This window comes from Anabrus simplex, chromosome 6 (assembly GCF_040414725.1).
Source record: "Anabrus simplex isolate iqAnaSimp1 chromosome 6, ASM4041472v1, whole genome shotgun sequence".
NCBI lineage: Eukaryota > Metazoa > Arthropoda > Insecta > Orthoptera > Tettigoniidae > Anabrus > Anabrus simplex.
The window spans coordinates 276103640-276116266 of NC_090270.1; the positions used below are offsets into that span (position 1 = coordinate 276103640).

The 12627-nt window shown below is 39.5% G+C and overlaps 1 protein-coding gene across 1 annotated transcript in view; it reads right to left on the minus strand.

The window, feature by feature from the left end:
- l(2)k05819 (transmembrane protein 94-like protein l(2)k05819) overlaps positions 1-12627 on the minus strand; it is a 304060-nt gene that overhangs the window by 285562 nt on the left and 5871 nt on the right. Inside the window, exon 2 of the mRNA XM_067150433.2 lies at positions 1645-1694. The gene's annotated coding sequence lies outside the window, so the exon portion shown is untranslated. The remainder of the gene's footprint in view (positions 1-1644; positions 1695-12627) is intronic.

Genomic DNA, 12627 nt, shown 5'->3' on the forward strand with positions numbered 1-12627 from the left:
TGGTATGTGGTATGTTCCGAGCTGTCAGCGGAGAGATGGCGTGGAATGACATTAATAGACGAATAAGTCTGAGTGGTGTCTTTAAAAGTAGGAAAGATTACAATATGAAGATAAAGTTGGAATTCAAGAGGACAAATTGGGGCAAATATTTGTTTATAGGAAGGGGAGTTAGGAATTGAAATAACTTACCAAGGAAGATGTTCAATAAATTTCCAATTTCTTGAAAATCATTTAAGAAAAGGCTAGGAAACAACAGATAGGAATCTGCCACCTGGGCGACTGCCCTAAATGCAGATAAGTATTGACACATTGATTGACAAAGGATCCCATATGGTTTATCAATGGGTAGGATCAGGAATTCAAGATTACTATGAAAATTGCATTTTTCTGCAAGACATTGGCTGAACATACATTAGAAGAGAGAAATAGGATATTACTATACTCATTGAAGAAGTTTAATGCACTAATTACTGAGCAAGTTTGCTAAGTAGTATGGGTCATGTAGATGGAAGCTTGCATTCAAGCTTCATTTTCACACAAGGAAATATTGGGTCTGTACCTTAGGCCACAACCACATCTTCCTGATTCTAGCCATGTTCTATCCTACAGCCAGTGGAAATGTGTTAGGTTAGAGGGAAGTTAAACCACTAGCAACAAGAAAAATTACTCATTTACAAAGTGGCTATAAAATGGCTTGCATATTTGGAAAATACTTTGTGTAGTTGTGATGCAGAACATTTAAACTCCCCTCAAATAATGTACCACAAAGCTGAAATCTTGATGCAGAACAGCTTAAAAGAATAATGTATACATCTTACTATCTGTGTATCTGTCTGTCTGAAAAACACTGTAAAAAGTGCACTTGTTGATATGATGTTACAAGCATTAGTAGAGTAACAACAATACAGGAGTAAGCTTGTGTAATGTCCTCGAGGGGACACAATTTTTCAGGAAAGCCTCTAACGGAGGCAAGTTGCACGTACCTTTCTTTAACCACATACTGCCCTCCTGCCAATCTTAAATCTCTGACAGTACCACGAATCAAATCTGGGCCTCCAAAGATGAGAGGTAATAGCACTAACTGTTACACGATGCAGGTGGACAAGTAATGAGGATGGTTATCTAGTTGTACTACCCCTTAAAAGTAAAATATAACAACATAACAACAAAAATATCACACTTTGATAAAGAAAAAACTTGGGATTGGTGGTGGTGGTTATTGCTTTTAGGGGAGGTAGAAGTACAAACTATCCCCTTAGAAGAATGGGATTGAAGTTTGAAAATATTACAATGTTCAACTGCTCCTACAACAGGATAAAATCTTACAATTAGTTAAGGTAATGATGTCTAATGTAAAATATATCTGTAGCACTAATATTATTGTATTTCTGAGAAATTATAATGAGTTAATTCTAATTTAGTTATTAATATTTTACACATGTCAATGAAACCTGAAGTTTCAACTTGACTGTTAATTATATTTACCTGCTCACTACTTATTATTACATTGTGCAAGATATCTCAAAACCACTGAATGATACACATCAACAAAATTCAAATAAAGACAACTTCACTAATTATGGATATTTCTGTTACCATACTTAAGAAAGTGTAGCTGGAATGCACTTTTAATACGCAACATACCATGGACTGAGAGTAGTATTCATTCTTCTTTTTCCCATTCCCACGTGGACCTGAAAAACAGATGGTATTACAAAATTATAGTATTAATAGGTAAAAGCCTACTATACAGAGTGTCCAAAAATTCCCATTATGAACTCCTAGGACTTGCAGAGGAGATTGAGTAGATAGTATTTTGAATAGGAACTCATGTCTGGAAATGAACAGTTTTCATGCTACATGAACAACAACTATCTTTCATTTCTGCTGGCTGAGGGAGTGATAAAACCCATGTATCAAGTTGACCTGTACTGATATGCAACTGGGTTGTGAAAGTGTGGGGTGTTCAGCTTATGCCATTACAGTATGACGATTACCTGATGTAACGTATCTATCCTGCCTCTCACGATACTGCTTCAAAAATTACAAAATGAACATGTTTTTCATTTTTTACTTGACGGTGGACATTGTTGCTGTACTGTTTTTGTAAGTATGGCACAATATTGTGCAACAGGGTAATAACTTTTGGGATACTGTGTTCCTTTGTGTGAATTCCTGTCGTATACTGGCCAAGAAATCTCTTTCCAGATCAAACCAGAACTACTGTAATCAACAGAAGAAGAATGTATTTAAAAATTTGATTAGGAGATAAATGGCATCTGGATTCTAACTCTACCTGTTGATTGGCCTTCAGCTAAAACCGCTAACTTGAGGCTTTTCCACCTCGCATTAGCAAGCTTGTGCATGATGTGAAGCTTTTCGTTGGATCATTCCCTGGATGGCTGTCAGGTGAGACAGAGTCCATGTGGGCTCTCACTGGGAGACATGCATTCTTCTCTGGATAAGTTTTCCTTTTCTTTGCAATTGTAATTATTAAAATGTTATTATTTTGGCTTTAACATGTTAAACTAATTATTTCAAGTTTCATGAAGGAAACTGCAGGCTTTTTTTTTTTTTCTTTTGCTATTTGCTTTACGTCGCACCGACACAGATAGGTCTTATGGCGACGATAGGATACAAAAGGCCTAGGAAGTGGAAGGAAGCGGCCGTGGCCTTAATTAAGGTACAGCTCCGGCATTTGCCTGGTGTGAAAATGGGAAACTATGGAAACCATCTTCATGGCTACCGACAGTGGGGCTCGAACCCACTATCTCCTGATTACTGGATACTGGCCGCACTTAAGCGACTGCAGCTATCGAGCTCGGTAATTGCAGGCTTTCATGTTTAATTAATTGGTAGTGTAGTTTCTTTTATTTCATTGGATCAAGTCACTTTGTCTAATTTACTACATACCTATGCACATTTCTTTGTAACGGAAGTTAAACATAACTAAGTTTAACATAACTATTTTTCTTGTGTGAGGTGTGAGTTTGCGTATTTCAATTGTTAAAATTTTATCGTGTGATGTAAGCAAAGTCCTCCGTACAGGCCATGAAGGCCCTTGGAGGACTGGAAGGTAAAAGCTTCCACTATCCATAACCTTGGCACCTGAAGGGGTAGAGTGGTTAGCTTTATGCCTGGCCTCCTTTGCCCCCAGGAATTAACCTGGTAGTCCTCTTTGGTGTAGGCTGAGTGAACCTCAGGACTATATGCACCTCCAGAAGTGGAAAATATTGTTTCTTACATTTTTAGACTTCCTGACGGGAAATCAAACCCGTGTCCTTCTAGGTGAATCAAGCACACCTTTATCGGCTTGGTCAGGCAGCCCCGGTGTGATGTAAACTCACATTAATTTCCTTTCTCCATTGACTATGTTTCTTGGGCCTCTTATATGTTTTTAATTTTTATTTAATAAATATGTTATAGAAGAAGTGAGATTGCTCTCTCTCCCTCTCTCTTGATTTAACCCTGCAAATGCCTCTCAGACCCTCATCCAGTAAACTATATCCTTAATATTATTTTTGGTTCTTGGTTCTGACTATGTAATTCATTCATGATTATCTTTATTTCTTGTTAACAGGAACTGCAAGAGATTTCAGTTACCAAATTGGTAAATGTTGGTTTGTTAGAAATGTAATTACTGGTACCGTATAATGCTGAATACCACCCCCACATTTTTTTACAGAAATATTACTCCTTAAATTTGGGTATGGGTCGTATTTAAGCCTTTCGTATCATGGTCTCATAATAAATTGTTCCGAGGATGCGTCAAAGCAGCAACAGCGGTTTCACATCACACGACTCGGCAATGGATGAAATCTCACTCCGGTGCTCACTTTCACATTACTGGAACCAAATGGTGTAGCAGTTGATTAATACTTTGTGTTCTGAGTGAAGAAGCATCAGTTGTAACAAGTGATGAATTCAAAAAAGCGCATGCGGTCGTTTACTGTGAGTGAGGAACTTAAAATTGTAATGGAGGCTGAAACTATCGGAAATCATGCCACCAGCAAAAAATATGATATTGATGATGATGATGATTGTTTTTAAAGGGGCCCAACATATAACGTCATTGGCCCCTGATATTGATGAATCATGTATTTGCGCTAGGAGGAAGAAGAAAGAAATGTTATTAAAAAGTAACGGTGATCGCAGAGCAAGATATGTAGAGCTTTCCGAGGGCAGAGTGCACAGTTTCTTGAAATTGAAGAATGACTTTAAATAAATACGTAACTGAACGACGTGAACTAGCTATGGTGTATCGACTGAAATATGTCAATTAAAATCATTAGAGATTGCAAAAGAACTCAAAAAAAGGAGGGTTTTACTTCAAGCTGTTGGTGGATAAAGAACTTTTATCGAAGGAACAGATTGTGTATGCAAAGACGTACATCTATTTCACAACGTCTCCCTGTTGCCTACGAAGAAAGGTTGACAACCTTTCATCATCAGGTTATTCGTTTGCAGAAGTAAAATTCCTATTTGTTTTCTCAAATTGGGAATGCTGATCAGATACCTGTTTATTTTGAAACGCCATTAGACAATACGGCTCACATTAACGGCTCTAAAAGCATTACTATCAGGACATGTGGTAACGAAAAGCAACCCTGCATGGTAATGTTATGCATGTTAGCTGACGGAACCAAACTTCCTCCGTATGTGGTTCTGAAAAGAAAAACACTTCCAAAAGGAAATTTGCCATCTGGTATTTTCGTTCAAACACAAGAATTCGACTGGATGGACAGGGAGCTAACTGAGGACCGGGTGAAGTGTGTTCGGCAGTTCGGCAACATCGCTAAGGGGCTTTATTGCAAAAGAAGAGCCTGTTTGTACTCTACAGTCATCACGGGCATACTACAGATGCTGGAAAGGAATTGATAAGCAAAGGTAAAACTGATCTGGAAATAATTCCAAGAGTGCTGACCTCTATGCTACAGTCATTGGATGTTTGTGTGAACTGGCCTTTCAAAGGTGCATTGAAACAGCTCTACACTGAGTGGATTGTGTCTGCCAGCAATCATGTGATGACACCAACTGGACGAGTGAAACAACCCAAAATGGAACTTCTATGCAAATGGATGAAGACGCATGAGATCGCATCTCCAACAACTTGCTGAGGAAAAGTTTCAAGAAATGTGGAATTTCAAATTCTATGAGTGGTAGTGAGGACGGCTATGTATGGGAAGATGACAGTGATCAAAGTTCCAATGGTGGTAGTTCTGATGACGTTAAGTCGTGACTGAGTTGTACAATGGACTAGTATTACTTCTCACTGTGGTGTTTTTAGTGGTTTTATTATTTGTAAAGTGTTTTAAATTAGCAATTTTGTAACACATTTGTAGAAATTTTAAAAAAATTGGTAAGTAAACATGTGATTTAGTTTTTTTCCAAATTCTGATATTAGATTCAGGTGTGCAGGTCTTATTAGATGGCGGATGGTACTTGGGATTATACGGTAGCTAAGTCACATACATACATACATACATTATCATTATAGAGTGTTATGCCTTTCAGCGTTCAGTCTGCAAGCCTCTGAGAATTTACTAAACGTCGCCACAATCCTCGATTTGCAACTAGTGTTGTGGCCTCATTTAGTTCTATACCTCTTATCTTTAAATCGTTAGAAACTGAGTCTAAAGATCGTTGTCTTGGTCTCCCTCTACTTCTCCTACCCTCCATAGCAGAGTCCATTATTCTCCTAGGTAACCTATCCTCCTCCATTCGCCTCACATGACACCACCACCGAAGCCGGTTTATGCGTACAGCTTCATCCACCGAGTTCATTCCTAAATTAGCCTTTATCTTCTCATTCCGAGTACCCTCCTGCCATTGCTCCCAACTGTTTGTACCAGCAATCATTCTTGCTACTTTCATGTCTGTTACTTCTAACTTATGAATAAGATATCCTGAGTCCACCCAGCTTTTGCTCCCGTAGAGCAAAGTTGGTCTGAAAACAGACCGATGTAAAGATAGTTTTGTCTGGGAGCTGACCTCCTTCTTACAGAATACTGCTGATTGCAACTGTTAGCTAACTGCATTAGCTTTACTACACCTTGATTCAATCTCACTATATTACCATCCCGGGAGAACACACAACCTAAATACTTGAAATTATCGACCTCTTCTAGATTTGTATCACCAATCTGACATCCAATTCTGTTGAATTTCGTACCTACTGACATCAATTTAGTCTTCGAGAGGCTAATTTTCATACCATACTCATTGCACCTATTTTCAAGTTCCAAGATATTACACTGCAGGCTTTCGGCACAGTCTGCTATTAAGACCAAGTCGTCAGCATAGGCCAAACTGCTTACTACATTTTCACCTAACTGAATCCCTCCCTGCCATTTTATACCTTTCAGCAGATGATCCATGTAAACTACAAACAGCAAAGGTGAAAGATTACAGCCTTGTCTAACCCCCGTAAATACCCTGAACCAAGAACTCATTCTACCATCAATTCTCACTGAAGCCCAATTGTCAACCTAAATGCCTTTGAATGATTTTAATAATCTACCTTTAATTTCATAGTCCCCCAGAATAGCGAACATCTTTTCCCTCGGTACCCTATCATATCGTCCCTGCTCTGGCAAACTAACGAATCTGAAAATTGTCAAAAGGTTAGGAGAGCTGAAAGAAGTTGTGATTACTCATGTCAAATAAATTTTTATATTTAATTATTGGTTTTATGTGTTAGGCATACAGGATGAGCTGCAGATGTGAGACTTTGTCATAGGGTAGACAATATATAAATAACAAAATCTAGATCAGAACTTCAGAACTACAGATTTCTTAGTTTGTCAGTTTCGCTAGTTTGCCAGAGCAGGGACGATATGCTTTCTCTAGATTTACGAAACATAAACACAACTGTCTATTCCTCTCGTAGCATTTTTCAATTACCTGGCACATACTGAAAATCTGATCCTGACAGCCTCTCTGTGGTCTGAAACCACACTGGTTTTCATCCAACTTCCTCTCAACGACTGACCGCACCCTCCCTTCCAAGATGCCAGTGAATACTTTCCCTGGTATAGGCCTAGTAATCAATGAGATACCTCGATAGTTGTTGCAATCCTTCCTGTTCCCTTGCTTATAGATAGGAGCAATTACTGCTTTTGTCCAATCTGAAGGTACCTTACCAACACTCCATGCTAATTTTACTACTCTATGAAGCCATTTCATCCCTGCCTTCCCACTATACTTCTCCATTTCAGGTCTAATTTCATCTATTCCTGCTGCCTTATGACAATGGAGTTTTTTTACCATCCTTTCCACTTCCTCAAGCATAATTTTACCAACATCATTTTCCTCCTCCCCATGAGCTTGGCTGTTTGCAACACCACCAGGACTATTTCCTTTTACACTGAGAAGATGTTCAAAATATTCCCTCCACCTCTCCAGTGATTCCCTGGGATCTATTATGAGTTCACCTGAATTACTCAAAACACTGTTCATTTCCTTTTTCCCTCCCTTCCTAAGATTTTTTATTACTGTCCAGAAAGGTTTCCCTGCTGCTTGACCTAGTTTTTCCAGGTTATTACCAAAATCTTCCCATGACTTCTTTTTGGATTCAACAACTATTTGTTTCGCTCTGTTTCTTTCATGTACGTACAAATCCCTGTCTGCCTCGGCCCTTGTTTGGAGCCTTTTTTGATAAGGCTTCTTTTTCGTTTACAGGCTGCTCTCACTTCATCATTCCATCAAGATGTTTGCCTTTTCCCATCTTTACAGACAGTTGTTCCTAGGCATTCCCTTGCTGTTTCTACTACAGCATCCCTGTATGCCACCCATTCACTTTTTATATCCTGAACCTGCTTCCTGTCTACTGTTCGAAACTTCTCACTAATATCCATGTACTTCTGTCTAATTTCCTCATCCTGGAGATTTTCTACCCTTATTCGTTTGCAGACAGATTTCACTTTCTCTACCCTAGGCCTAGAGATACTTAGTTCACTACAGATCAGATAGTGGTCTGTATCATCGAAAAATCTGCGAAAAACTTGTACATTCCTAACAGATGTCCTGAATTCAAAGTCTGTTAAGATATAGTCTATTATGGATCTGGTACCCCTAGCCTCCCATGTGTAGGAGTGAATAGCCTTAAGTTTGAAGAATGTATTCGTAACAGCTAAACCCATACTAGCACAGAAGTCCAGCAAACGCTTCCCATTCCCATTAGCCTCCATATCTTCCCCACATTTACCAATCACCCTTTCGTATCCTTCAGTTCTATTCCTAACTCTCGCATTGAAATTGCCCATTAGCACTATTCTATCCTTGCTATTGACCCTGACCACGAAGTCACTCAATGCTTCATAAAACTTGTCAACTTCATCCTCATCTGCACCCTCACATGGTGAATACACTGAGACAATTCTAGTCCTAATTCCTCCAACTGACAAATCTACCTACATCATTCGCTCATTTACGTGCCTAACAGAAACTATGTTGCGTGCAATTGTATTCCTGATAAAGAGCCCTACCCCAGACTTTGCCCTTCCCTTTCTAACACATGTCAAGTACACTTTATAATCTCCTATCTCTTCCTCGTTATCTCCCCTTACCCGAATATCACTTACTCCTAGCACTTCCAGATGCATCCTCTTTGCTGACTCAGCCAGTCCTACCTTCTTTCTTCCATAAGCCCCATTAATATTGATAGCTCCCCATCGAATTCCATTTCGTTCGCCAAGTTGTTTCCAAGGAGTCCCTCGCCTGTCAAATGGGAGTGGGACTCCATTACTCCCATAGGTCCGAGGCTTGCTTAAAATGTTCTGAGCTCGGTCATTTCATGAAGCAGGATGCCACCCTACTTGCACATAGTCCAAGTGAGGATCTCTCCTCTAATGGGTTATGGACCACCGGTGAATTGTATAGTCCTAGCCGCCTGAGCACAAGGAGGGCCATGACTCAGAATATGTCTGAGATGCCCACTCCCATCCATAGCAACTGGTATCCCGACTCTCAGGACCACTTACTAGGCCACTCACCGTTGCCCATGGTTCACGAACTAGGACGTGACTACAGTAACCCACAAACATGAACCATAGCTAAGTCACAATCGCAACTAATGAAATTACCATTGTTCCCCCACCCAGAAGAAGCGAGAGACTAAAACACTCGAATACCAGACCTGGTTTCCTTTTCTGAACCCCCCTCAACATACTGAATATGATAAAAATTAGCATACCAACAGGAAAAGCTGAATTCCAAAAAGTTTTTGTCTTATCATACTGGAAAAAGAAAGAAGCGATTTAAGTGCAACAGGATAATGTTCTCCTCGACTGTGGCACAGGATAAGGTTACCTTTATACCTTGGCTGGCCAGCTACGGCCAAGATACGTACTTTGAAAATGAAAACCTACAACCTGTTTTCCAGTCAATGACCGGGTCAGGGATGGGATGAATGAAGCACCCAACTTGCAGCGAGGATAGGAATTATGCCGGCTGCCAAGGCCTGTCGCACTCCTGTGGGGCAATGATTAATGACTGACAGATGAAATGAAATGACAGTGGAGAGTGTTGCTGGAATGAAAGTTGACAGGGAAAACCAGAGTACCTGGAGAAAAACCTGTCCTGCCTCTACTTTGTCCAGCACAAATTTCACATGAAGTGACCGGGATTTGAACCACGGTATCAGCAGTGAGAGGCCGGCGTGCTGTCGCCTGAGCCACGAAGGCTACAATACATACTTTGATTTAATCTAAATAAGATAAGGACTGTGAGTAAATAGCAGCTAGACAGAAAGGAGTGAAGCAGGGTTGAAGTTGTTGCCTACAATTTTTCAATGCTTATTTATGACAAGCAGTAAAGGAAATCAAAATATAATTTGGGGAAGAAATCACAGTTCAAGGAGAAGTACCGGTAATTAGAACACTGAGAGCTGCCAATGAAAATGAAAATCCACAGCCTGTTTCCGATCATTCGACACGGTCAGGAATGTAATGAATGAAGCCCCTATCCAGCGGTGAGGATAGGAATTGTGCCAGCTGCCGAAGCCTGACACACTTCTCTAGGGCATTGATTAAAGACAGATGAAATGATATTGGAGAATGCTGTTGCAAAGAAAGATGACAGGAAAAACCAGAGTCATCATCATCATCTTCATTTCCTGTTTCCAGCTTCCCAGGTCAGGTTGTGAATCAAGGACCTCCATCACTGCCTGTCTCTCTAACCATTCTTCTCCCTTTTTAAGTATTATCTGCACACCTTTTCTGGATAGATTTACACCCTAGTGCTGAATTGGTCGACCTCGGCAATCTTCGAGATTCATACTGGCAACCTTTGAAACACAAACTATGAATCGCTTATGCATCGTTGTACGACATCTGGCGTACACTGTACGTAGTAGTACTGTTGTTATTTACACAGCAAAGCCAAACTATAGAATCCACTCTAGGAATAAGATTCGCATCGAGAAATGTTATATAATGTGTGTGTGTGTGACACAGTTGTTGGCTTAAGATAACAAAGGTTTAGCAAAATTCATATCGATCGATCATATTATCGATTCAATTCAGATTTCATTCCCATTCAGTTGGCAGCACTTACGGAACCGGAATTACTCCCACCTTACTCCTCAAACCCGTACACAAATCTATCGATAAAAAGTGTGCAGATAATACATCTTCTGGTTTTCCTCCCCTCTATGCACTCCCACACTGAATCCGTCCACCTCTTTCGGGGTCTTCCTCGTGGCCTCTTTCCTGTTAACTTCACTGAAAAGCTTTTTTGGCACTCTCTCTTCTCCCCTCCTCATCTATGTCTATGCCACTTTAGCTTTGTTGTTTCTATCCTGTCTTGAGGTTTCAAGATTCCTGTCCTTTTCCCTATCTCTTCATTTCTAATTTTATCCTTTTTGGTCGTGCCCTCGATACCTCTTAGGAATTTTATCTCCGCTGCCTGTATTCTACTCTCCTCTCGTTTTGTTGTAGTCCACGATCCAGCTGCATAGGTTAGTATGGGTTCATGATAGGTTGAATATAATACTTTCTTACATTTCTTTGGAACATCTTGGTTCCACAAAATACCCCTTACACTCTGGTAGAAACTGTTTGTTTGTTGCATTCTTTTTCCAATTTCCTCAGTTATCCTTCCACCTTCTGTGATCACACTTCCTAAGTACTTGAAAGTTTTAACCACTTCCAGAATTTTACCAGTCAGTTTTATTTTTCCTCTTCCTTCCTTCCCCTTGTCATCACTATTGTTTTACTTTTCTCCGTACTTACTTTCATCCCAAATTTTTCTATCTCTTGATTCTACACATCTACTTGTTTTTGCACTTTCATCCTCACCCCATATCACTATATCATCTGAAAACAACATGGCTTTTGTTGTCTGTCTTCCCAATCTCTCTTTAATGTTCTTATGAATATCATCCATGACTATGATGAATAATATGGGGGATAGTACACTTCCCTGTCGGAGACCAATTTCAACTTTAAACCATTTTGTTTTTCCTATACTAGTCTTCACACTACTAACACAATTTTTGTACATAGCTTTTATCATTTGCCTTCCACTCTGTTAACTTCATTTTTTCCTTAATGTGTCCCATACCAACTGTCTGAGCACACTATCATAAGCTTTCTCAATGTCAATAAATATCATCACTATGTCTTTTCCAAACTCCCATCTTTTCTTCATCATATGTCTTAATGTAAAGATCAGGTCAAATGTTGATCTATCTTTCCTAAAACCATACTGTTCTTCTTCCATTTCTCCTTCTATCTTCCTCCTCAGTCTTCCTTCCAATACTCTCTCAAAGGGACAATAAGAGTGATCCCTCTGTAGTTGTTACATTCCTTTTTATCACCTTTTTTTAAATATTGGGATAATTAAACCCTTTCCCCACTCTTCTGGGATCTCTTTCTTCCTACAGATTATTCTAAATAATCTATACAGACACTGTAGCCCTATTGGTCCTGCTGCTTTTATCATTTCCGTAGATACCTCATCCACTCCTGCCGCTTTACCGCTCTTCATCTTTTGTATGGCTTCCTCTATATCTAACACTGATATCTCCTTTTCTTGTTCTTCTTCTTTTCGCATTGTTTCTTCTTGCTCCTTCTCATCTACCAGTTTGCTGTATTTAATATTTAGCAATTCTGAGAAGTATTCTTCCCATCTTTTTAGTATGTCATCTCTTTGCATCAATATGTACCCTGTTTCAGTTTTTATAAATTTTGTATCTTCCCTATTTCATAAACTAATCTTCACCAAACCATACAAAACCTTTTTACTTCACTTTATATCCTCCTGTAAAGTTTCTGTGAAACTTTCCCAGCTCTTCCATTTCTCTTCTTGTACTATTTTCTTACATACCTTCTTGGCTTCTTTATATTTCTGCCAATTCTCTGTACTATTGCTGCCTATCCACTTCCTCCAGGCCATTTGTTTCTCTGTAACTGCTTCCTTTACCTTGCTGTTCCACGAAGGAGTCTCCTTTTCCTTTTTCCTCACTGATAGTCTTCCACAGGTGACACTTTACAAAAACCATTTCTGAAACATGCCCATTGCTCTCTCACACTGTTCACGTCATCTTTGGGAATTTCTTTCTTCAGATCCTCTTGAAACTTTTCCCTTATTTCTGTCTCTTAACTTCCATCCCATTATTTTTTTCTT